The 25,827-nt window shown below is 44.8% G+C and overlaps 1 long non-coding RNA gene across 4 annotated transcripts; it reads right to left on the bottom strand.

Moving 5' to 3' along the window:
• Window positions 1-11,528: 11,528 nt before the first annotated feature.
• LOC116962015 lies at window positions 11,529-24,200 on the bottom strand. Of its 4 annotated transcripts, none has more exons than XR_004407317.2 (5): window positions 24,093-24,200; window positions 21,943-22,002; window positions 20,193-20,277; window positions 19,138-19,396; window positions 11,529-13,100 (listed from the first exon to the last, which is right to left on the bottom strand). It is a non-coding gene; the product is annotated as an uncharacterized LOC116962015 (long non-coding RNA). The 4 variants fall into 4 exon arrangements; XR_004407315.2 differs by having other exon boundaries at window positions 11,529-13,051; window positions 19,138-19,427; XR_004407314.2 differs by having other exon boundaries at window positions 19,138-19,427.
• Window positions 24,201-25,827: the final 1,627 nt, after the last annotated feature.

Here is a 25,827-nt window from a genome sequence, read left to right on the forward strand (position 1 = left end):
AATTAATCCATTAGGTTCTTCATGGCCCAGATGCTCTGATATGTGAAATATTGCAGGATATCCTACAGATAGAAAATTTAAATTCAAATTTAAATTTTGAGATGTAAAGATCTTACCACTAAGTAAGAGGTATGACACAGTGTAACACAAAAAGAAGCCCCTGCTCAGCTGGCATGGGGGTATCGGTCTCAGCACATTCTTCAGGTCAGAATCCAGCAGTCACTGGGCTGTTCCACCTGCAGGAACAGGAATAATGTTACTGCCCAAGAACCAGAGTGTCTGCAAGAGCGCTTTGTCCAAAACACTTCTAAGCAATGATCTCAGAGAAAACTGGGCGTAAGAATAAGTTTTGAGGATCAGACTTTTCATAAAAGCTTTCAGACTCAAGCGTAGACCACTCTGATGTGCTTTTTTAGAGTTACTAGAGTCAGTGTCATAAAGATAAAGGAGCCGATCCCGTGTCCCTAGTACAATGAAAATCCCACTGGATTTGGTGTAAATCAGTCTTGCATAAGTGACGACTGTAGGATGTGGCCCACTGGTTCCTCATACCCCGTATTACTCTGTGTCAGCCACCTCAACCTGGCTGTGCAGGAAGGGTCCTGAGGCGGAGGGGACAGTCCAAATCGGTTTCCAGGAGAAGCCAAGTGAGGAACTGGCCACACGACAGGCATGCTACGCGTATCGTCACACTGTTCAGGACACTCTTTAAGTGGTCGTGTAAGGAAATGCACAATGACTGCTTTCAGTTATAGGCAGGCAACTCACCTAAAGGTAAGACTAGTACACAGGGGCAGAATTTGGTCATTTTTTACTCACAGAAGCTGAATATCAACAAAAAGATCAAAATCAAGCGTGGTCAGGAGAAAAACGATGCAAACCCCTTAGTATGAATCTGCTGGCATTTGAGAAAGGAGTGTCACTGTGTTTGGCCGTTAAAATCCTAATGAAGCGCGCTAGTGAAAAATTCGATAGACAGGCAGACCCTCACTCAAGGACATCGTAGAAGCTCCCTGGCAAAGACACCTCCAGTTAACTCATTTCTTATCTTCAAGAGAACTGATAAAAGTACATAGCCCAAAGTAAACCTTTCATGTGTTTCTGAAAGAGTTGAACCAGCTCAGGGCAACAGGCACTGTCCTCTGTCCCTTGTAGCCTGCTCAAGAGTGGGATGCCTCGTTATTAAAACCTTATTTCAGCCAGCCGGGGCCAAAACAAATGTCAAAAGAAATTCACTGGACCTCTCTCGCCACCTAAAGGTTGCGACAGAAACAGCCTCTGGCTGATGGAACAGCTACACTGAACATAACGGGATTCTTTGGGGTTACAAGATCTTTATCATCAGCATAGTGGTCTATGTACTTCGGTAAGTAGCAGTCAACATTCCAAAGGGCTGCTGTGAGTCAGAGGACAACCTAGGGACCCATGGCTCTATGTTTCTCATATGCCGCAGGGTCAAGTCTCAATCTCAAAGTCGTTCCCGCGTAAACTCCACCGAATTAGACATAACTACACGGAGTATTAGTCTACTTAGGACGGCTGCAGAAAACAGAGTTCCGCACTAGAAAACAGCAATGCTGGTGAGAGAAAGAAACACTGTTTGATTTCATCAAGAATTTTGTTCTTAGGTGTTTGAGGTCAGATACGATCGCAAGACAGGATAACAACGGCTGCTATCACACTCACAAATAGACAAACCCTCGATTCCGCTGCCTGTCTCTTCTGTGTTGCACTTCCTAATAATAGGTTCACAGGTCTTATTGCTCTCCCTCCCGTTTCATAGAATCCTAGAATTGGTCGGGTTGGAAGGGACCTTAAAGGTCATCTAGTTCCAACCCCCCTGCCACGGGCAGAGACACCTTCCACTAGACCAGGCTGCTCAAAGCCCCATCCAGCCTGGCCTCGAACACTTCCAGGGAGGGGGCAGCCACAACCTCTGTGGGCAACCTGCTCCCGTGTCTCACCACCTGCACAGAAAAGAATTTCTTCCCAATACCTAATCTAAATCTATCCCCTTTCAGTTTAAAACTGTTACCCCTTGTCCTATCACTACACCCCCTGATAAAAAGTCCCTCCCCACCTTCCCTGTAGGCCCCCCTGAGGTACTGGAAGGCCGCTATAAGGTCTCCCTGGAGCTTTCTCTTCTCCAAGCTGAACAACCTCAGCCTGTCCTCAGAGGTGAGGTGCTCCAGACCTCTGATCATCTTTGCGACTTCCTCTGGACTGGCCCCAACAGGTCCGTGTCCTTCTTATGTTGGGGGCCCCAGAGCTGGATCGAGTATTCCAGGTGGGGTCTCATGAGAGCCGGGAAGAGGGGGAGAATCGCCTTCCTGACCTGCTGGCCACACTTCTCTTGATCCAGTCCAGGACACGGTTGGCTTTCTGGGCTGTGAGCGCACACTGCTGGCTCATAGTCAGTCTTCCATCCTCTAATACCCCCACGTCCTTCTCCGCACGGCTGCTCTCAATCCGCTCACGGCTCGGCCTCTCTTTGTGCTTGGGATTGCCCCAACCCATGTGCAGGACCTTGCCCTTGGCCTTGTAGAACTGCATGAGGTTTGCACAGTCCCACCTCTCCAGCCTGCCAAGGTCCCTCTGGATGGCATCCCTTCCCTCCAGCGTGTCGACCGCACCACACAGCTTGGTGTCGTTGGCAAACTTGCTGAGGGTGCCCTCAACCCTGTTGTCCATGTTGCCAACAGAGATGTTAAACAGCGCCGGTCCCAACACCTGGCCCTGAGGAACGCCGCTCATCCCTGATCTCCACTCGGACATCGAGCCGCTGACCACCACTCTCTGTGTGAGACCACCCTGCCAATTCCCTATCCACCCAGTGGTCCATCCACCAAATCCACGTCTCTCCCATTTAGAGACAAGGATGTCACGTGGGACAGTGTCACAGAGTTTCAAGAGTGAAAATAAACTCATGCATTCTTGCGGGGACTGGCATACAACGCTGCTTGGGGAAAAACTAGGACTTCGGTTGAGCATGGAAGCTAAGTATCTATCACAGTAAGCACCGCGTATTACAGCAAATGCTTTCATGACGCTGTGCCTGAAGTATCAGTTGTGCAGTTTTCCACCTCCTCTCAGTCTCAAATTCTTGCTAAACTAGTTTATGGCTGGGTATTGAATTTTCCCACCTCTGTGTTGTAAGTATAAACCGATTAGCACATGTCATTTCAGGTACTGAAACAAGCAGTGGACAAACATGCTGCAGGCAAACTGAGGCTAACTGAGGTTTGCGATGTTTGTGTAACTGGAAACCATAAACAGATGCTACCAATTAGCTAAACAATGGGAAATTACCTCAGTGAGATGAAGGGCCTTATCGCGAAAGCCTGACTCATACAGGATCACTTACCTTCTAGCCCCTACAGGGTTATTAATCATTACAGTCTTCTTGTTTAGGCTGTTTTACAACCCCAGAAGTTAGGGAGTAAGAGCATGCCTTCTGTCACTTCTGCCATCTGAGGTGGGCAATGCCCACTCACAGCCTATAGAGAGGAGGGAGGCAGGGAGGGAAGGAACGAAGGAAGGAAAGAGGGCGGGAGGGAGGGAGGGTGGAAGGGAGCATCAGTGAGTTGTATCTGTAGCCTTTCCCTTGACCATGAAATAAATACCTCCGTCTTGGAAATAAAAATCAATGACTGGCTGAAAGAGCCTTCCGTATGCCAGTGCGGACAGGGCTACAGTAGCTTCCTTTTTGGAAGACATGGGGAAAACAGACGTGTGGACTGTAGAGAAAGGCAATGTCCTGCTGGACCAACTGTTATTACTCCAGCCAGAGAAAGAGAACAAATACAGTGTTTCACCTGTTCTCTTGCCAGTGACAGTGGGCTCATATTGACACAGCTCTTTAGTCCTTAGTTCCAGAGTTCCATGTGCTATTTAAAGTTGTCTGTTTTCTGCTGATGCTACAGACACCACTACTGTGCTCGTTCACAAATGAAAATCCAAGACATCCCTTCTAGCCTCTGTTCCGTGGCACTCCGTAGCAACGGAGCGTTCCTGGGCTTGGACAGCCTTGTCAGGCAGATAACTGGCTACCAACAACTAGACACGCATATGTATGGACCAAGGGTAGAACGGTAGCTAAATGGGCAAAAATCCTGACATGCTGGAATGGGTAGGGAACTGGGAGACACCGTCCGGTGGCCCTTGACCTGTGATGTCAATACTCACAGAAGCAAGCCGCTGCTTGGCCTGGGCTGAGGTGAGGAGATCCGGCACCCTCCCGTTGATTTTCTCTCAGCTGAGATCCAAACTGGAATTTAACCTGCCGAAAGGGATCTAACAGTCAGCTGGATCAACAGTCCAAGTGACCAACAGTCAGATCAGCTCAGTTCCCCTCCGGAGTGACACCGTGTGTTCCCTTCGGGTACATTATTTCTAATGCCTCACTCATCACATCCTTTCAAACCATCCTATGAAATCATGATGATCCCTTCATCCCCTCATATCAAATCTCCGCACAGGGATGCGCACAGATATTTCTTCTTTTGCCTTTGTTCCCCTTCAAGCTACTTATTTCTTCCTGACATTTTCTTTGGCTTTTATACTCCCAGTGGAGCTCTCGCACCCTCTCCTTTATCCCCAGCTCCTGTTCCATTATTGCCCTCCAGACTTGTTCTATCTTCCACTGCATTCAACGCTCTCTTCCCTGTATAGCCAGGCTTCCCTACCTCATCCTTTCCTCCAGTCTTCTCTGCTCTCCGTCTATTCCGTGAAAGTCTCTTCCCCCACACCTCTGCCTTTGTTTCCTCCCTTTCTCCTTTGACACTCTTGTCTCTTCCCCTCCTTCTGCTAGCTGCCCTTGCCCAGAGCACGGGTTCCACGGGGCAAACACAGTGCTTCCACCCCACCAGCCCTGACCTCCTGCACTAACTGCAGGGTCTACACCTTTGAAAGGACACAAGACAGACAAGCCCGCCAGGCATCTCAGAGCAAAGTTCACGTTGTTGCCATCGTCTCCGGGCAGGCTGGGTGTATACGCCCTGTAAGGCTTCCACTGCCGTGGGAACCAGTACCATCGTAAAACCAGGAAAGAAATGAAGACACGGGGTAAGACTGAATCGCAGTACCTTCCCGCTGGGAGGTTAAGATTCCAGGACCCCAATACAGGCAGCTTTTCTGGCATTTTAGACATGAAAAGGCACCCAAACTCCCATGCCCAGCCAGGAGATATGGGGGAAGACTGACAGGAGGCTCATGTTCTTTTGGGGCGGCAGCAGCAGCCCACACAGGACAACCCAGGGCACCCCGAACGGTATCAAACTCCTGTGCTTAGCACCAGAATCCCTCGATGGGCTTTCTGCCCGTTCTGCCACTACCCTAACAGCCAGCTGTGGTGAAGATAAAGCATTTCCCTCTGGTCCAGCAGTTTAATTTTAAGGTGGACGTAATGCCTCTCTTAACCACCTCACAGAAATACCGTGCGGTTTAATCAAGGCTTCAGAAAGCCCAAGCAACAAGCAAACATCAAGACTGAAGGAAAAAACAGGGAGGTTGGACCAGGTGACCTCCAGAGGCCCCTTCGAACCTCAGCCATTCTGTGACTACGTGAACCAAAATCCAGTTGTGACAAGCCTGCGTAATTCATTTGCTCAGAGATACGAGAAAGCAACCAGGTATAAAATCCAACCAGGTAAAATACTGACACATGGCAGGAGTGCTCCTATTTTTGAATAAATGGCATCGCATTTACAAAAGAACGCCCCTTCGCTTAAATAAACAAAACAAACCAAACCACCACAATTCTTATTCCTCCCCTGCATCTGCTCTTGCCGGTTATGGATTAATGGAAATCTGTTCTCGATGCCTGTAAAATTGGCATGGTAAGACGAATCGTAAGACTGAGCAGTAACGTGGTGTTCTTGGGGCTTCTCCCTGTGAGAGAGAAACTTCCCTCCGTTGCCAAAGGCAGCCCAGCCCAGCCTTGTCCAGCCACCATTCTCCGGAATTCCCGATCAGCCTGCATGTCCAACAGACCCTACATAGGACGTGGGAATCAGGTCCCAGCCAGGTGCAGAACGGTCAGCAAGGATTCATTCCGGACCAAGGGACTCCCCCAGCAAAGCACTCCTTGTGATTTGTCCCAGGAGCCATGCTGTCATTTCACCATAGTGAAACTGAGATTACCCGCATTTCAGTGCCAGACGGAGGTCTCAAGGAGCAGTGACAAAAAACCAGCTTTGCTTGACAGAAAAAATACTCCGTCCTGGTATGCTCATGTGAGTGTCTGTACGCAGATGCGTGCTGGGTGTGGAAGGAAAGACACGCTCCCGGTATGCTTCGTGCACACAGGCAAACAAAACGGTCCCTTGGAGACAGCTTGTATGTGGGGCAAAACTTGGTTGCTCAGGACCCGGCACAACCAGATCCTGCTTCAGCTTAATGAAGGCACGGTAAAACTCTCCCTTGTACCAAGCAACAGCAAGGCAAGGGATTTGTATGGGAGTGGCTCCCACAGCACTTTTTCAAACTGTGCCCCGGCGGGGTCAGGTTACATTTGAGGCTTGTTCATGTGGCCTGCCTAGAAGCTGAGCTGTCTGCACAGTTGCTGTTTTCTTCTCGGGGGGAGCCAGCGATTTTAGACCAGACCCACTTCACCTGAGGCACGATGAGGGTGGATGGCAGGTGCTGAACTGGAAGGGACGGAATACAGTTGCAGAAAGTCAGCAACATTGTTACCTCTGTCTGTCTGTTTCTCTGTCTGTCAAGCATGACAGGCGTGAAAAGCTCTCTCTCACCCGGTAAGGTTGGCAGAGGATGGCTATAAAACGTGAACCTTTGCTCAGAGAAATTAGTGTGAACTTGCACTCCACGGCACATTGATCTCCAAAGGTGCTGCAAGGAAACAGCAAAGCAGAGTCGCCCCACTGACGTGAGAAGGCGGCGACTCTGTGCAGAAGTGGGAGTCTACCTACTTTTCCTCCCCAAAGTTGGTGGCCAGTCGTGTCTAGTATTTCACTGCTCAGAGTGACTCTGTCTGTCCTGAGACCTGGAGCTGAAGGAGGGCACAGGACAGATGCCACACATTCTCCAACCCAAAGCTAGGGAATGCCCCTCCAGACTGAGAATGGTCACTCAAGCTCCTCGGAACCTGATCGTAACCCCGTGTGCTCATCCCACAAAAATTTCCTGAGCTAAAGAAGCATTTATGAGCAGAGCGTGTGGGGTTCTTCCTACACAACTTGAAGGGGAGGGTCATGCAGCTCAAACAGAAGGACACAGGTGGCTGTGTGCTAGAGGGGAGAGTAAATCAATCTCAGTTCCCCTCCAGATAAGATGATGAGCACACCCTGTGAAGTTCAGAAGCGGTGAATGTGAAACCAGTGGAGGGGCATACATCCGTTGCACTTGTCCACATGAGGCAGCATGCAACTGCGGAACGCTCCAGGAAACTGCAGAAAATTATTTCACGATAATGAAAGCGTATCTTAAAGAGAAACACGGAACTTCCATGGAACAGAAATCTCCCATTTCAGGGCATAAAGACAACTATCAATTGACAGGGGTGACAAAATCTATCCTGGGGGGGGTGGTATTTTCCTCACGCACTTGTATTCTGAGTGGGTTTTCACGCCCCCGCCTTCTGAGGCATCCGGTCCCAGTCACTGAAGGAGACTTGCCAGGTGAACCATGGCTTTTCTATCTGTCCGCACAAAGAAAGCATTTCCTGAAGAGTTGTCTCAATTTTTCTACCGAAGTTTATCTGAGAATCGTAAGTTCAGTTTGCCCAAGGAATCTGGAAGTGAATCTTTTTGGTCATTCAGCTTGTGTTCTCACAGCACAAAGCCAGCCAGGCAACTGATTTCATTAAGAATGTTACCTGTTTTGAAAAGCAGAGGGACTCCCCACAGGACTTGGTGACTTGAGGTGTTGGGAGGTAGCAGATGAGGCGGCACACTGAAAAGCTGAATCCCTCTGATGCAGAGGATAAGGCAAGTAACTCTGAGGTCCATCTGTTCCAAGAGATGACGAATCATGCTCAGAAGAAGCTTGTTCAGATGGATCCTTGATCATCTGGGCAATAAGGAGACAAATTTCCGTAACCAGAATTGACACCTGACGTAGCAAAAGAAAGCAGCTGGGGAGAGAAAGGAGGGGAGAAGTTGTCCTCCACTTTGTGGAAAGGAATAGTAAGGTGGATATTAGAGGTAAGCGGAAAATGCACAACGCCAATCATAAACCGGGTATGCAGAGACCCACTGCGAGGCACATGAAACGGAAGCCCTCAGAAGAATGGCCCATGCAGAATTCCTCATGCTGATGAGTGACTGACAAAAGCTAATCAAACTCATTGTTTCAGCCAGGTACTATCCATCTCATTTGTGAAAGGGTAGGACACCACAGGAAACAGGAGCAAGCTGCTCCTGTCTTTACGTACAAAAGCTTACATTGCTGCACTAGGCCACTGAGCACCTCTCCAAACTAGCTGCGCTGGCCCTTGACACGTGAGGGAATCTGTGCCTCACAGAAGCACCCTGAGAGAGGTTTTTACAAAACCTGTATTTTCACCTTCACTTGCCAAGTGGGAGTTCAAGTGGATTGTGACTAAAGAGTGAAAAAGAAACAGAGTAGCAGCTGGCTGTGTGATGAACGCGGTTTGGTTTGGTGACGAGTGGGGAGACGTCGGAAGACCATTTGGTCTCATCTTTGATATCAGACGTAATTAGTAGCATGCCTGATATTTGAGAGAAAACCAGCAGCATTAACTGATCGGGCCTCCAATCCTGACGTTCCTCAGACACACATCCCGTGCCTTTCAAGGATCCTTTACTCAGAGAAGGATAAAGAAAATGGCTGAAGGCAAATTCTACTGCCTAGGACAGGTGATGGGTCGTGGTATGGTTCCCTCCACAATTAATCTGACTCCTCTGGTAATACTGACGGCAGATTAGTATGTGTGCTGGTCATCTCACTTAACACTGGCCACGTGAAGGCTTGGCATCCAGTTTTAACTAGCCGTCCATTTGAGATAATCAGTGAAGAGAGGTAAGGACTGCTCGTATACGATACGCTCCAGTTGCCTTAGATGGTGATTTTATGAAAGAACAAATCAGCATCTTTCCACCGTCCATGGCAGGAGATGAGATGTTTAGCTCAGACTAGATGTCAAACCTTTTTCTGGCTGTAATTACCTTAGATGATTGCTACTTCACTGCTGTCCATTCAGTGTTCTTTCTGACGTTACTGCAGATGACAGTTCAATTATTAACGGATAGGCATTAAAAACAGATGAAATTCCATCATACTTGGGTCGACTGGTCCCTTGCTACAAAGGCTGGAGTCTGACAGAAGCCAGAGGATAGTCAATGAATGACAGGCAGAGAATGACCAAGAATAATACCCACAAAGAGCAAACATTCTTTTCCACTACAGGGTCTGTATTCTGCTTGAGCGGTACTCGGCAGAGATGGTCGGGACACAAAACCCTTCAGCACATGGCTGTACCTGCGGATGCACGGCAATGCCTCTAGAGCCTTTCCTTGTCAATATTAATTACCTTCTGCCAGTGCTCATCTAAGGTAGGTTTGAATTCATGGCTGAGAGTGAAGCAACCCTCTATCCTATTGCTATAAAGATGCGTCCCAGCTACAGCTTTTGGGTGAAAGACTTCGGCACATTTGACAGAGCTACAACTTCTTGGGCACAACTGCCATGTAGTCCAATGTAGCAATGCAGCACATGCCAAAACGCTGATGTGGTCTCGCATCAGTTCAGGTCTGTTAGTGTGCTAGCAGCGACTTTCTTTAGCAACGGTACAAGAAATCCCAGACCGAAGGTTGTATTTGCACAAGAAACTCCCATTCAAGATCATGTTACCTTGGTTTTGCTGCTGCTAATAGTCAAGCGAGTTGGACTAGTGCCGACACAAATACGTTTTTATCTACTACACCTCCAAGTGAAATGCAGGCGTTGGCAAAGAGCCGTTTGGTCTTTTCCATTCTCCATGACAGATAAATAGAATGACCCATTGCTGTCTTCGGAACCCTCAACCCTCCTGGTGGAACTGTTCCATTAGATAGTAACAGGGGAGACACAACTTTCCACTTGTTACTTTTTAATTCGACAAGCAAGCTCCCTACCCTGGTCTTCAGGAGAGCAGACTTTGGCCTCTTCAGGGATCTGCTTGGCAGAGGAGCATGAGATAAACTCCTGGAGGGAAGAGGGGCCCCCGAAAGCTGGTTAGTATTCAAGGATCACCTCCTCCAAGCTCAGGAGCGATGCGTCACGACAAAGAGGAAGGCGGGCAAAAATGCCAGGCAGCCTGCATGGATGAGGGGGAGATACAGAGAAAATGTCCGAGCAGCCAGGGATCAGGCCAGGAAGGCCAAAGCCCTGGTGGAGTTAAATCTGGCTAGGGACATCAAGGGCAACAGCAAAAGCTTCCGTCGGTCTGTCGGTGATGAAAGGAAGACTAGGGAAAATGTGGGCCCTCTCCAGAAGCAAACGGGAGACCTGGTTATCCGGGATATGGAGAAGGCTGAGATACTCAATGACTTTTTTGCCTCAGTCTTCACTGGAAACAGCTCCAGCCACACCACCCAAGTTTCAGAAGGTAAAGGCAGGGACTGAGAGAATGAAGAATCACCCACTGTAGGAGAAGATCAGGTTCAAGACCGTCTAAGGAACCTGAAGGTACACAAGTCCACGGGACCTGATGAGATGTATCTGTGAGTGCTGAGGGAACTGGCAGATGAAGCAGCTGATCCACTCTCTGTCATATTTGAGAAGTCGTGGCAGTCCAGTGAAGTCCCCACCAACTGGAAAAGAGGAAACAGAACCCCCATTCTTAAAAAGGGGGAAAAAAGAATGAGGGGTAATGGTTTTAAACTAAAAGGGGGTACACTCAGATTAGATATAGGGAAGAAATGCTCTCCTGTGAGGGTGGTGAGGCACTGGCCCGGGGTGCCCAGAGCAGCTGTGGCTGCCCCCTCCCTGGAAGGGTTCAAGGCCAGGTCGGACGGGGCTGGGAGCAGCCTGGTGTAGTGGGAAGTGTCCCTGCCCGTGGCAGGGGGGTTGGAACGAGGTGATTGGTATTGCCCCCTGTCCATCCCAAACAGTGTTTTCTTTGGTGAACAGCTCATCTGAACTGAAAACCAGCACAAGCCTGCATATGGATTTTAAAGATAAATAAAGATTTTGAGATAGGTGGGAATATCAACAGCGGTATTAGCCCCGTTCTATTATTACTAGCAGCAAATTAGAAGTACCTCGTTTCACATGGAATTTAAGAGAACATCTTGCTGCTCTCACACTTTGCTTCACCTTATGGTAAGGTAAAGGCGAGGTTACTTCATGGAACGATTTAGAACTGTCCACATGAAAATGAAGAAATAATAGGAAGATGCACATCGTAACGTACAAAAATCGCTCTAGTGGAAAGCATCTCCATCCTTCACAGACAATAATAATCTCACACATCCTCCCTTTCTTACTCTTTCTTTTTGCCTTCTCAAATTGCTAAAGCATGTACACTGCATGATGCAACTGTAAAATCACCTCCTCTGAAAACACAGTTTGCTCTGCTGCTTAGATTTAATTTCATAAAGAGAGACTTCCCAGACAACGTAACATTTCAGGACAAAATGTACAGCGAGAAACATACACAAGTTTTAGGAGTATAAAGTGACATACACAAGTTTTAGGAGCATAAAGTGACATATTATTTCTGGAAGCGAGAACAACTTTTCTACTCTCGGTTTCCTGCACTCGCCCTCAACTCTCTGCAGGTAAAAGCATTCTAAAGCAAGACGTCTTCTTTTAAAAGTTAAGAAATGATGCTATGAAGGAAGCCATCAGAGTTGCTACTGTGAGAGGCAGTTTCTTTCTTCCTCGGAGAAACATGTCCTCTGCTCCCGGTTCCTGCTGGCTTGATGACCGCTGGCCCCAAGCAGGAAGAAGACTCGCTTTTCCCTCTTCTAAGCACTGATTACATCCTCAGTGCAAGACCAGTGGTCCCGACGGCCAGCCACTACCCTTTCTCTGCTCTCCGTGCTAAAATATAAATCCCCTCAAAGGACTGCTGGTGTCCCCCAAAGCCAGGTAGGGCCTGGAGCTTCTGTGTGGTCTCAGCAAGTCTCACCGCCCACTTCTTCAGGGTGGGCAGCAGAGCAGGAGGTGCTGATCTCCTCTCTCTGGTGACCAGCAACAGGACACGAGGAGATGGAAAGAAGCTGTGTCAGGGCAAGTTCAGAGGGGACATTAGGAAAAGGTTCTTCACTGAGACGGTCCTTGGTCACTGGAACAGGCTCCCCAGGGAAGTGGTCATGGCACCAAGCCTGCCAGAGTTCACGGAGTGTCTAGACAATGCTCTTTTAGTTGTATGACTTAGTTGGAGGTATTTCTGCGAGGAGTTGGACTCAATGATCCTCGTAGGTGCCTTCCAACTTGAGATATTCTGTGATTCTGTGATTCTTCTTTAACACATCTGGCAGTGACGTGGCAAAGAGTATAAAGACAAAACTCAGGTCAGCAAGACTAGGAGTCTGTTTCTGTTGCTAAATATTGCGTGGATGTTTCAGTCAGGTCATGGGATGCTACGCTACCCGTTAGTTCACACCAGGAAGAACTGGCTGTGGATGTGGAGGTCGGGGCCATCCTGAGTGACCATGAGGCATTGGAGTTCAGGACCCGGAGAGGCCCTATCAAGGCAAAAACCAGGAACACAACCCTGGACGTCAGGAGAGCAGACTTGGGCCTCCTGAGGAGCCTGCTTTGCAAAATCCCATGGAATATGTTCCAGGAAAGAAGAGGGTTCTTTCACAAGAGGGTTCTTCACAAGAGCTGGTTGATATTCAAGGATCACCTCCTCCAAGGTGAAGAAAGCTCCATCCCAACAAGTAGGAAATCAAAGAAAAGCAGCAGGAGACCGGCATGGGTGAGTAAGGTGCTCCCAGGAGAACTCAGGCATAAAAAGGAAGATTATAAGGAGTGGAAGGCAGGACAGGTGACCCAGGAGGAGTAGAGAGTTGCTGTCTGATCTTGCAACGATAGCACCGGGAAAGCCAGGGCTGATCTGCAGTTGAATCCGGCAGCATTTCTGGATGTGAGCACGTGGAGGTTTAGTTTTTGTTATTAAGTGGTTTCCCCTATTAATTTATGAAGAGAAACAGGGTCTTCATGGAAAATTAATCCTTGCAGTTTTAAATTTAGATTTCCTCTGAAAATGCAGAAAGTGGCATCACCGTGTAATTATTTATTATTTAATAATAAACTAACAAGTTACAGTGACCATGGAAACCCACGGAGCAACCAATTGCTTTTATAATTTTAGCTCCTATTGCTGCAGCACATTGACTGTTGTCTTTATTAGGATTGGATTACTGACTTGTTTTCTTGTTTTGTCTTTGAATGTTGTGGTTGATGGCATGGTTTCCCAGGTTTTTGATCCCTATTGGTCATGCCAGGGGATAAACAGAACATATTAATCACATTTCTGTCTCTGTTGGAGAGGATAGCTTGTTACAATGTTCTTGCGGCATTCTATTATATTGAAGTCCCTCTTCCCCACTAAAACATACAGTCACTGCACTTAAAATTAAAGGATTTTTGGTAAACGAAGGTCAGTGGTCTTCCTAGTAATGTGCAGTCCCATTCTTATCTTGAGCTTGTTGAACACAAAAGCTGTATTTTTGCCTAATACTGTAAATAGGCTGGGATGCACTGCCCACAACTCTGTTGATGAAGAAATAAATTACCTTGCTAGGCTCTTGATGCTTTGCTTTAATAAGCAGGAAAAACATATTGATCAAAAAGAGGCCTTTTCTACACATGCCCGTAAAACAAACAGCTTGAGCAGGACCTCTGAGGGCAGGGGAAGAGAATATGTCATCCTACACGGATTGTCAGTCAGGAGAGTGCTAGCAGTGCTAACTCATGTCTTCAGCAAGAATGAGTCACTCACTGGGTGACTAAGAAAAAGTTGGAGGGTTATCAAAAAGAATTAGTAACATATATTTTGGCACTTAAAAGAGAAAATATGTGAAAAGGAAGAGAGGTCAAGTCAAGGGGGTAGGCTTTGTGCAGATACATCTTTCATTTAACCAGCATAAGCTGAAAAAAGGGTGTGAGTACAGATGCTTCTGGCTTTGCAGGAGTCCCAGAAGTCTTATGTATATTTAAAGCAGTAAGTCCTAAAAAAGAGTCTTGAAATCAGAGATACAACTGTTCTCTTCTTTTCCTTTCCTGTGTGTCCTGCCAATGTGTCATGCAGTTAGCATACCAAACTCGACTCTTGGTTACTTGGGACCAAGGTCGGTAGGACTGACATTCCTGCTGACAGCTGCAGGATGGGTAGCCCTCCAGAAATGGTCCGTGGCAATCATGTTGCTGTGCCTGTTCTCTTTGACTGCACTTACAGTCTGTGTTTGCTCCACTGCTGTGGTTTTGTCACCAGTTCAGAGCCTACATGTTTTCCACTCTATAGTCCTTCGTTACGACTTTACAACGCACTGTACTGTCTTCCTCTTTCTATCTAGATCAATGTGTTCTCCCTTTATTGAGCTATTCTGTGAGCAGGGACTTCTGATTTCAGAGCTCTTTCATTTGCCTTTAATTCAGAGAAGGCTGCTCTTCAACTATCACAGCTGTTCGCTCATCCCTAGCTGCAGCTCAGCCAAACCAATTAGCAATGGTGGTGGTGCCTCTGCGAGAACATATTTATGAAGGGGAACCTTACAGTGAGTTGCGACTTGTGAGGAAGAGTAACAATCAGGACACCTATTTGAACACCAAGGTCAGTGGACAGAAGAAGGAATGGTTGGATGTACACACGAGCAGAGACCTCTGCATCCCATGTTGAGAGGCAGGGCCACCCCCCCTGCCAGCCATGGAGGTCCACAGTGGAGCAGAGGCTGACTTAAAGACTGTGGAGAAGTCCACAGCAGGACAAGCAGCTGCGCTTAAAGGAAGCCAGGACTCTGAGGTGAGACGCGGCCCGCGCTGTTGTAGTTCGGTGCTGGGAGGGCTGTGACATGCGGGGGGGACCCACGTCTGAACAGCATGGGAACGGCTGCAGCCTGTGGGGAGGAATCATGCCGGAGAATATTCATGGAGTACTGTCTCCAGTCAAAGGGGAGCACATGGAGCAGGGGAGGAATGTGCGGTGTTCACCTCATGTCCTGAGCAGAAAGGAGCAGTGAGCTGACTGTGACCCCCATCCTCTGCCCCCTGCGCTGCTGGGGGAGGAGGCAGAGGGATCAAGACCAGAGCTGAGCCTGGAAAGAAGGGAGGGATGGGGGGGAGGTGTTTTTGGACTTGATGGGGCTTCTCACTGTCCCACCTTGTCTGTTAAGTGCTGTCATTGCTAGCATTTGAATTAAACTGATATTCTTTTTTTTTCTTCCCCTAACGAGTCTGTCTTTTGCCTATGACTGTAATGGGTGAGCCACTCTCCCTGTCCTTATCTGGTTTACTGATCCATTTTGCTTCATTTTCTCATTCCTATTTGTCGTTGTTTGAGCCTGGTCAGCAGCCAACCACCACGCAGTGGCTCTCTCTCCCTTCTCTCCCGGCAATAAGAAGGGACAGAGAGTCAGGCTTGGGGTTTGAGATAGGGCTCGGATGGAGAAAAAAATCACCCTTTATGGGCACAAGCAAAAGGCAGACTCGTTAGGGGAAGAAAAGAAAAGAACATACATTTATTCCAGACACTAACAACACATAACACAGTAGGACAGTGAGAAGCATTGCCACATCTTGAGAACACCTTCCCCCCACCCCTCCCTTCTTCCCAGGCTCAGTTCTGCTCCCGATATCTCTACCTCCTCCCCTCAGTGGTGCAGGGGCAGGGAATGGGGGGTGCAGTCAGTGCTGCCACTTTTTCCATCTTTGGTGGGGGGAGCTTCTGGAACTTGTTCCCCCGGCTCCATCATGGTCCCCCTCTCACAGCGGACAGTCCTCCACAAACTTTCTCCAACGTGAGTTCCTCCCATGGGCCACAGCATTCCCCACACTGCTCCATCGTGGGTCACCAACTTTCTCCAACTGGAGTCCCTCCCACGGGCTGCAGCCCTTCCTGAGCTGCTCCGGTGTGGGACACCCCCGCATGCTGCAATCTTCCCAGCGCTGAATTACAGCAGCGGGGCTACCTTTTCCCACAAGACCCCGGCCTTCTTCGGGCACAGACACCTTGATCATTCAGACAGAAGCCACAGGCCACAAATCAATGTCTGCTCCACCATAGATCTTCATGGGTGGCAGGGGGGGCTGTCCTGCCGTCTCACCACAGGATACAGGGGGGTCTCTGCTCTGGCACACCTCCCCCCTCCTTTCTTCCTCCGTTCCTCCACTGACCTTGGTGTTCACGCAGCTGCAGCAACTCCTCCTCACAAGTCCGATTTCCCGTCACCACGTCCCTTCTTAAATACATTATCACAAAGGCGCAGCTGATTGGCTCAGTTTTTAAGCAGAGGTGGAGCTGACTTGGAGCTGGGGGTGCTTCAAGAAACTTCTCACAGGGGGCCGCCCCTATAGTCCCTCCCCTGCCACCAAAAAAAACCTCCACCACTCACTCAACCCAGGACACTATTCCTGAAAGGGCAAGACCTGAGTGAACGGCTGCATGGTGCTCAGTTGCCATCTGGGCTCAAACCACAACACCAGATTAAAGAGAAACTTAAGCAAACTGGGCATATGTAATTTCATATGACATAAGAGGTTGCACCCAGAAATGCTGAAGGAGCTGCATGATGTCACTGTAAGTTCAATCTTGATTATCTTCAAAAGGTCACAGCAACAGGGAGAGGTTCCTGAAGACTGGAGGAAAGCCAATGTCACTCCCATCTTTAAGAAGGACAAGAAGAAAGATCCAGGGAACTATAGACTGGCCAGCTTCACCGTAATTTCTGGGAAGATAATGGAGCAACTAATCCTGGAAGACAATCTTCCAAACATGTGAAGTACAAGACAGTAGTCAGGAATAGTCAGTGTGGATTCACAAAGAGGAAGCCATGCATCACCAACCTGATAACTTTCTACAATGAGGTCACTGGCTTGGTGGATGTAGGGAGAGCAGTGGATGTTGTTTATCTTGACTTTAGTAAGGCTTTAACGCTGTCTTCCCATAACATCCTCACAGAAAAGCTGATAAAGTAAAGGTTAGATAAGTGCACAGTGAGGGGCATTAAAATAGCCTGAACATCCAGGCCCAGAGGGTTGTGATCACGGGCTTAGAGGCAAGTCATTAGCAGTGTATCCCAGGGGTCAATACTGAGGCCAGTACTGTTTAACATATTCACCAATGACCCAGAGTGCACCCTCAGAGAATACACAGACAGTACAAAACTGGGAGGAGTAGCTGATCCATAAAATGGTTGGTTGTACTGCCATTCAGGGGGATTGAAGACAGACAAAAGGATGTCCGAGAGCAATCTCATGAAAGTTAACAAGGATATATGCAAAGTCCTGCATCCAGGAAAGAACAACCCTGGGCACCAATACTATGCTGTGGTACAGTACATGCTATGGACTAACTGGCTAGAGATCAGCTTTGCAGAGAAAGATCTTAGGGTCCTGGTGAACAACAGTCTGACCCTGAGCTATCAGTGCAACCCCATGGCAAATCAGCCAACAACTTCCTGGGCTGCATTTAAGTGGGGTTTGGATTAGCTGACCTCCAGAGCACCATCTCAAGCTGAATGATTTCATAATTCTCAAGCAAAGCCGGATTTAAAGAATGTAACTTGTCATGGATTAAAGTATTTGTGAAAACAGTTAAAATACACATGACTGTTAAATATAGGGCTGATAAAACATATGCACACTGGAATAGGACTGTGGAATATAAAATCAGGACCTAGGTAAACCTAAGGTATTCTAAACAGCTATCACTTTAGCCTGGAAGTACTGATCACCTGAGAAACACTGTTTTCCTCTCTTTATGCCAGGCAAATACTCAGAAGAGCAATGCCCTAGTAATTGTTAGTGCTTTGAAGCATTCAGATGGAACTCCAAACCAGCTAAACTCAAAGGTTTATTGATGTGTTGTGGTTTAACCCCAGCCAGTAGCTAAGCACTACACAGCACCTTCCAGTGGGATGGGGAGGAAAATCGATAAAACTCCTGGGCTGAGGTAAGAACAGCTTAATAACTAAAATAGAATAAAATATAATAAAAACAACAATAAAAAATAGAGATAGTAACAGTAATAGTAACAGTATTAATTATGGTACTAATAGTAGTGAAAATTAGTATAACAAAATGTGATAGAAATAAAACCCAAGAGAAGACAAGTGATGCACTGGGCAACTGCCCACCACCCGCTGACCGATGCCCCAGCAGCAATTCCCCCCCCAGCCCATGCGCTGAGCCTGACGCTCCATGGTATGGAATAGCCCGTGGGCTAGTTCAGGTCACCTGTCCTGGCCACGCTCCCTCCCAGCTTCTTGTGCACCCCCTCGCTGGGGGAGCAGGGGGAACTGAAACGTCCTCAGCTCAGGGTAAGTGCTACATAGCAACAGCTCAAGCATCAGTGTGTTACCAACATTATTCTCACACTGAATCCAAAACACAGCACGGCACCAGCTACTGGGAAGAAAATTAACCCTATCCCAACTGAAACCAGACATGACAAAACCCCAGAAACACCATCCACTAACTTAAGTGACAAGCAAAAGACTCTGACTCATCTAAGCAGAACTGTGGGGACTGGCAATCACGGCCATATCATCAGGTACCTCAGTTTACTGGCCTGTTGGTAAGTACAACCAGTCCCAGAGATTTCAAAAGGAAGCAGAAGGACTATCTCAAAAATATGAAATAAACTGCCCATGGATTCCTTACCAAGTACAGAAATGTACAGATTGGTTTATGTCCAAAAGAAAAGGGGGGGCTAAAATGTATTATATTTTTATAGTATCTAAATGTGTCTTTGAATTATTTGTTTGTGATATCTTTTCATTTCCTGAATGTTGCTGACTGACCTGATTTCTACCACCTGTTAGTGAGTTTGACAGGCCAATTACATACTGAACAAAAAAATATTCCTATTTACATTTTCAAATTTGTTGTTAAATTTCTTCAGTCTTCTGCTGATCTAGTAGTTCAAGCCAGGATAGACCAAAATGCTGAAATTAATGCTAACAAAAATTCACCTTCTTAATGCAGTACAACAGTTTTAGGACTTACATATCTGATAACAAAAGATGGTCTGTCCTCATTTTCTGATTTGCACTCAGCAGACCCCAGGTTCAGTCTTGATGGCTGCTGCTGATTTTCTCTGCAGAGTTCACAGAAGTGGTGTCCAGTGTTTAAGAGAAGGAGCTTGTGATTCCAAGGACCTTGTGTGCCTTCCATAGCTTTCACCCCTGTTCACTGATGTCTCGCATTGTGTTAGTGATCAGTTCCTTCATTTGGGTGATCTTTGATTCTCTGTTCTGTTTTGGCCCTGGCAGAGAAATTCACTGTTGTACAACTACCTTAGTAAAAACAGGTACAAGTCATTTGCAATTCCTTGCAAAGAAGACTAAGCTGTAAGTAGAAATTAGTTCAGCAGAAATTGACCATATGATAGCAGAATCTGGATCTTTGTATGTACAAAATGGAAGAATCTGTGAATCTGGTCTGGAGTGCAACAAAGTCAAAATCAGAAAACAGTCAGCATGGGCTCAAATATCCTATCTCCTTCCATATTATCCCAGTTGTATAATCTCTTACCTAGAGCTCAATCCTGAAAGATTGTTCCCTGGCTGTCACAGAGCTCAGAGAAGGATGAAGTAAAACACTTATGAGCTTAAAAAATTCAGAACCTTGGTTAAAATCTTGAAATTCTGACTTCTGTGGAAGTTAATGCAAATAAAGCTTGTAAGTATCTCAGATCAAGAGATAATTTGTGGGGCCAAATTCAGCAGCTTGTAACTCAAACAAATGTACTTTATCTGCTGTGTGTGTTTTGTTCCAGCAGGGAGTGCAAAATTAGGATATTTATCTAATAGATAAGCTTTTTTATATATATAGCCACTAAACAAGGCACACAAAGCACTGGTAGCACTTTTTCATAGAAGGCCTAACAGGTTGCAATCCAGTCTGGATCAGAGGATGCTATGATAAATTGGGGAAGCATGAGTTCACTAAGCATGCAAAGAGGAATGTTTGTAAAAGCTAGATATAAACCACTGTCAGCAAAAGACAGGAGGTAGTGAAATGCCATCAAATCAAGAGGTCATTATCTGCTCAAATCTTACCTTCAATAGAAAGCAATGCAAGGACTATTTGGTTTTGTGGGCTTTCCCTGGAACAAACTGCTTAATAATTAGGAAATAAGAGCACCTGGAATAGCAGATAAAAAAATGAGAAATGGATGGCTTTAGTTCAGTCAGTCAGATTTGCTGTTGTTAAAAATCTAGGACCCCTAGCATAGCCTTAAACCTTACCTACCATTGCTGCCTAAGGTATCTAGATACCAAGCCAACAGCAAAACTAGACTCAAATAAACTCAGTCAAAGGTTATAAAACTGTAACCAGATCTGCATCCTTACCATAAACACTTACATAATCCTTCCTTCTATACTGAAGTAGAAGCTCTGTAATGGTTGCTCTTGTGGAGAACTCTATTTTTGGTGCTATTCCCTTAAAAATAACAGTTACAGGGAAAAGATTAAAAACATAATCACTGCATATGCATCGCCCTTATAATCAGAACACTTAAGTCCCTCATTGCAACCACAGAATCAAGTGTCACTAAAAGAGGCACTGCAGCTAAAAAAAGACTTGTGGCAAACTCACCAGCAAAGAACAGTTGTAAAGCAATTTTACTATGAAAAGCAGTAATTTGATTTTAGTCTGCTCTTTCAATAGGTATTAACCATGCAAGAAGGGAAACATGATGCACAAAGCCAGCAAGATCAAAATGTATGCCCGAGGCACTAGCACTGCCCCAGAGCATTTCCTCATAAAGCAAATATTGTGAAGAAAAGTGAGTAGAATCCTTTGAACTACAGAGAAGATATATAGCTCTTTACTGTTTGATTAGCAGCTCCATTTACACACTAGTCTTCCTGGTGGATCAGGGTGGCCCAAAGGACACCTTCCAAAATGGTGTGAAAAGGAATTCCAGCTTGCCTTTCAAGGCAGGTAATGTCATGACAAATACTGTAAAAGACACTAATGATCTCTAACTAGAAAAAAAAAAAAAATAAAAGAAAAATCTGTTCACTTGCCTTCATCTTTGAATTGTGCATTTCTAGCAATTCCTCTTTCTTCTACAAGAGCAACAGAAATCACAGTACAGTACCTTCAAACTATATTTGCCCGTACCATTATGCAAAGAGGAGGAGAAAACAGAAGCAGCAGCAATGAAGAAGCAAAGAAATGAGCTCTCCATCTGTTGGCTTTACAGGATTGGCTCGCTCCAGAAGAACAAAAACCTGAGACCCTGCAATGACAAAGGAATGCTAAGTGAATTAAAGTCAAGGGATGAAAACTTTTTAAATTAATACAACATCTGCTTCTGTAGGTATGACTGAAAAAGTCTGGCTAAAGGTTACTTGCAATGATGAAAAAGAATGTACACAAATCATTGTTATAAATAATTTTTTCCCTCTCCTTGCCCCCCTACCAATAATAAATAAGATTTTTGCTTTTAAAAGACTAGATAGTCATTAACTTCATGACTTGTCACAGATTTCAAAATAAAGAATTGGTGATGGAAAAAATAAAAAGCACACCTGACAGGTTAACCTAATGTTACATTAGGTGTCAGAACACAGCCTGGCCTAAGAATAGAAAAATCATGTAATTGACTCAAGGAGAAGTTGTAGAGGCTGACACTCAAATGGTTAAATTCAGAGCAATGTATGAAGGGTGTCATGTGTACCAGATGATGTCCTTTAGAAAGACAGTCAGACAAGCAGATGGACAGACTATGTGAATACATGGACCTACTTCAGCATTTTAGTTATTCAACTATTCAAGCATTTTAAAAATCATACTTACTTCCAAGCATTTCAGTCACTGTAGCAGGATCTACAGCACTTTCAAACACCTTCAGGAAAACTGTAATAAGTAAACAAATTCATTATAACACCAACTGATTTAACAATCTAGCATTCATAAGAACACTTTAATACCTATTCAAAATAATTCCCCTATTCTTTGTCAAGCTGCCACTAAGCAAAATCAAACTTAACTAATACCTTATATCTATGTTTGTGTACTTTAAGATATAATTTACATTTTAAAGCTACACAATATTTTGAAAAAAATACTTTAAAGCTGAAATTGCATATTCATCCATGTCTGCATCAACTTCAGAACAGTCTGTACTTTGCAGGAGAAATTATCATGTTCACAGTACCATAACTGCAATTCTATGAACTGTAAAATAGCAGAACCACAAGTACAATTAGGAAATCTATGTTTTGAAAAACACGTAAATTTTTAGCTGATCATATAGGTCACATCCTGAAAGAAAAACTTAAAAGCTCTAACTGCAAGCACCTGAAAGCACAGGTAATCTTTTGCAGGGATTATAGACAAATGAGAAGGTGTTAGGAAGTTTCCCTGTATGTTTCTATGTATTATGTAAAGATTGCCCAAATATCTTATAAAAATAAAATTAATTAATAAATCATCTATGAAATGTCTTTCAAGAAACAAATTCAAATGCATTCGCCTGTATCTAGCTCTTGTTTATTTTAATACAACAAATTATGTCTTATTCAAATATACTCTTCTCATGCCTTGGAGTGCAATTCTGACCCCTTTGATACCACTGATTTTATTTGGGCGTTCACGCTGGACATTCTACCTATCTAAAGAATCTGCCCTCAGCTGCAACCCACTTATGAATATTTGCTGCTTTTTTGTTTCTTTTGAATGTGCCAATATCCTTCTTCAAATCATATCAGTCTTTTCAGACAATACTTTAGCAACAGTTGTTTTCTGAGAGGGCTGTGCAAAGCCATATTTTCCCTAAGAAAATGTGTTGCTTCATGATAGTTGACACCTACTAATGAAAGTCACGTGCACAAAAAACACATTACTGTGAGGTGAGACAAACAATGAACTTATCTAACAACATCTACTTCATAATTACTTTGATGCTCCTTTTACGACTGGGTAAATATACAAGAAACTATTCTTCTATGGACGTGTGTTGTATTACCCACTTCTGGTCAGAACATGGCAATGGGCTCCTATTGCAGAGAGACTGAAAAGTCGTGTGTTCAGATGTGTGCTTGCCTTGAGACAGGGTAAGGGTCTGGAGCAAAATTATGCTTTGTAGCTTTCAGATGCATTAACTATGTAACTTTTCACTTGTGTCAATAATAACCACAGGAGGAAAGGGAAAGTAATCATGTCCCTCAAGGAAAGGCCTCTTGTGAGCCAGCCACAAAGAATCTTAGAGAAACAGACAAGTAGAGTGGTTTGAAAAAGAATGGAGAAGAATCTGAAATGAAATAGGTCAGAAAGACACTGTTTCTCTAAACTTCATCTATTCCTGTTTTGCAGTGGCTTCAGCATGGTTTTCCTTGTCAATAGACATAGTCATTCAGTCTTAACCATTTTTTAAAAAACAGTTTTCAAACACAAAATACCATTCACCAGAACTATAGCCAATGAGAATACTACAGAGTACAGGAAAAACACACTGAAGACTCCTGTACTCACTGGTTCCAGGTGTTAGAGTGGCATGTAAAATGGCAAAACCATCCGTCTATCACTTATTTGAGTCTTTATTTACATGACATGTCTCCTGTACTGACAAAAATTTTGAATAGATGATAGCCACATTAGAATTGAGGTAGCATATTGCTTCCAGAACAACCATATCTGAAACAGAGTAAATTCAATTACTCTCATGTACATTGTTGCCGTTAATGATATTAGGTAAGAACTGTCCATGTGAGAAATGACCTCTCATAACTGCTGTTGTCAAAGGTCTAGATCATCAAATCTTAAAGAAATATTAAAATCTACTCCATTACAGAAATGGGCCTAATACTTAAATCCTACCATGTTGAAACACATGCAAAACAAGAATAACCAGTCAGTTGTAAAGAAAAATAAGTCTGTGTATGAATTACAGCTTGTATAAGGCTTAAGACTTTCTAGTCCAATAGCATGTAACAAGTGAAAGTCACCTTTTCAAAGCACATCATCTCATGAAACAAAAGAGGGAAAACAGGAGGAAGGCATTCTGTCTCTTTGTGTTGACCCAAGATGCACAAACTGAGAAAAATGTCATGTTTCTCAGGCAGAAACACATCAGGACATGTAAGGAAAGAAAAAAATACATTCACATGAGACTCCTTAGCCCAGTCTTACACACTGCATCTCTCAGAAGGGACTCAGCAGGCCCTTGGCTTCATTACTGATCGTCCCAAAAGGGTGCCAGTTAAGATCTATCCTTTGGAATGCTCTCATTTTGTATTTTTGACTTTTCTTTTTCATCATTTCATGTAACAGGGAGTGATTCCATAGATCTTAGCATTACACACAAGAGAAACATTCAATACCTGTAAGGAAATGAATGAGTGAAAGCCACCAATTTTTTTTTTTTCTTATATCTGATGAGAAGATCTGTTATGAGCAACATCTTGGTATTATCCATGGCAGTAATCCCCTTCATTAAATAAACATCAAACAGCAAGAAAAACCTCACATGTAATCTAGTCTTTTCCTTGCAAACTCTTTCTAGCAGACCTTATACCTGCAACCCCAAAGAATCAGTCAGAGCCCCCTGTTTGGAGGAAGACCTAAATACCCATGGATGAGAAACTATGGCTACAATGAGGGCACGTTTTAATCTTCACAGGGATATTATCAATGGAAAGCTATGCCCTCATTTTATGTTAACTTCCATTTCAAGGTGAGAACCAAGCTGTTAAAATCCGGACCGCTCCCTGGGAGCTCTTGTAGCTGTACGTGCATTCACAGATACGCATACACAAACACATCATGTGTATATACATATGCACATGTATAATACATATACGGGAACACATCTGTTCGTGTCTGTGCAGCTTTGCCATATGGTGCCTGTAAGGGGAAGAAAGAATGTTTTCACATGACAAGCCTGATAAGAATAACGGGAGGCAGCAGAACCGGTAAAGATCTGATTGAAACAAGGAATCAGGACGGTAAGATTGAAACAATATCCAATTAAAATAGTGGTGAAAAGAGGGCTTGAACCTCTAGTAAATCTAATTCTAAACATGTTTGGATTACTAATATGCCTATTATTACTATAATTAATATAATTATTAACATAATTACTGATAACTATTATTATTATTATCATATTACTAATATGATTGGCATTCACCAAATTAAATATAACACTCCAATATTGGCGGTAAAGAAAGCTAATGGGAAGAATTACCGGCTGGTACAGGATTTAAAAGCAACTAATACAGTAGCAGAAGATACACATCCTGTAGTAGCAAATTCACATACATTGTTAACTACATTACATGAAAAATTAAGGTCGTTTACAGTGATTGATTTAAAGGGTGACTTCTTTTGCATCACCTTAAGGTTGGAGGGCCAGGAATTGTCTGCCTTTGAGTGGGAAATCCCTGAAACAGGCCGCAAAACAATTAAGGTGGCTGGGCAGTAACGTCTCAAAGGCAAATATTGCTAACTCCTAGCTTAATGAAAAAGGTGGCCACAAAAGAACCTGAAGCTACTCATTGAGGAATGGAAAGCCTGGTTAAATATTTGTGGAAAACTATAATTAGTAGACACATGACTGAAACTGTAAAATCAGTTGTTGAAAAATGTGAAATTTATAAGATAAATAATCTTAATACAGGCAGTAAGGTAGTTTTGGGAATAACTAGGAGAGGACTGATTCCAGGACAATATTATCAGATA

This window comes from Tyto alba, unplaced genomic scaffold (assembly GCF_018691265.1).
Source record: "Tyto alba isolate M040663 unplaced genomic scaffold, T.alba_DEE_v4.0 Super-Scaffold_42, whole genome shotgun sequence".
NCBI classification, from domain to species: Eukaryota; Metazoa; Chordata; class Aves; order Strigiformes; family Tytonidae; genus Tyto; species Tyto alba.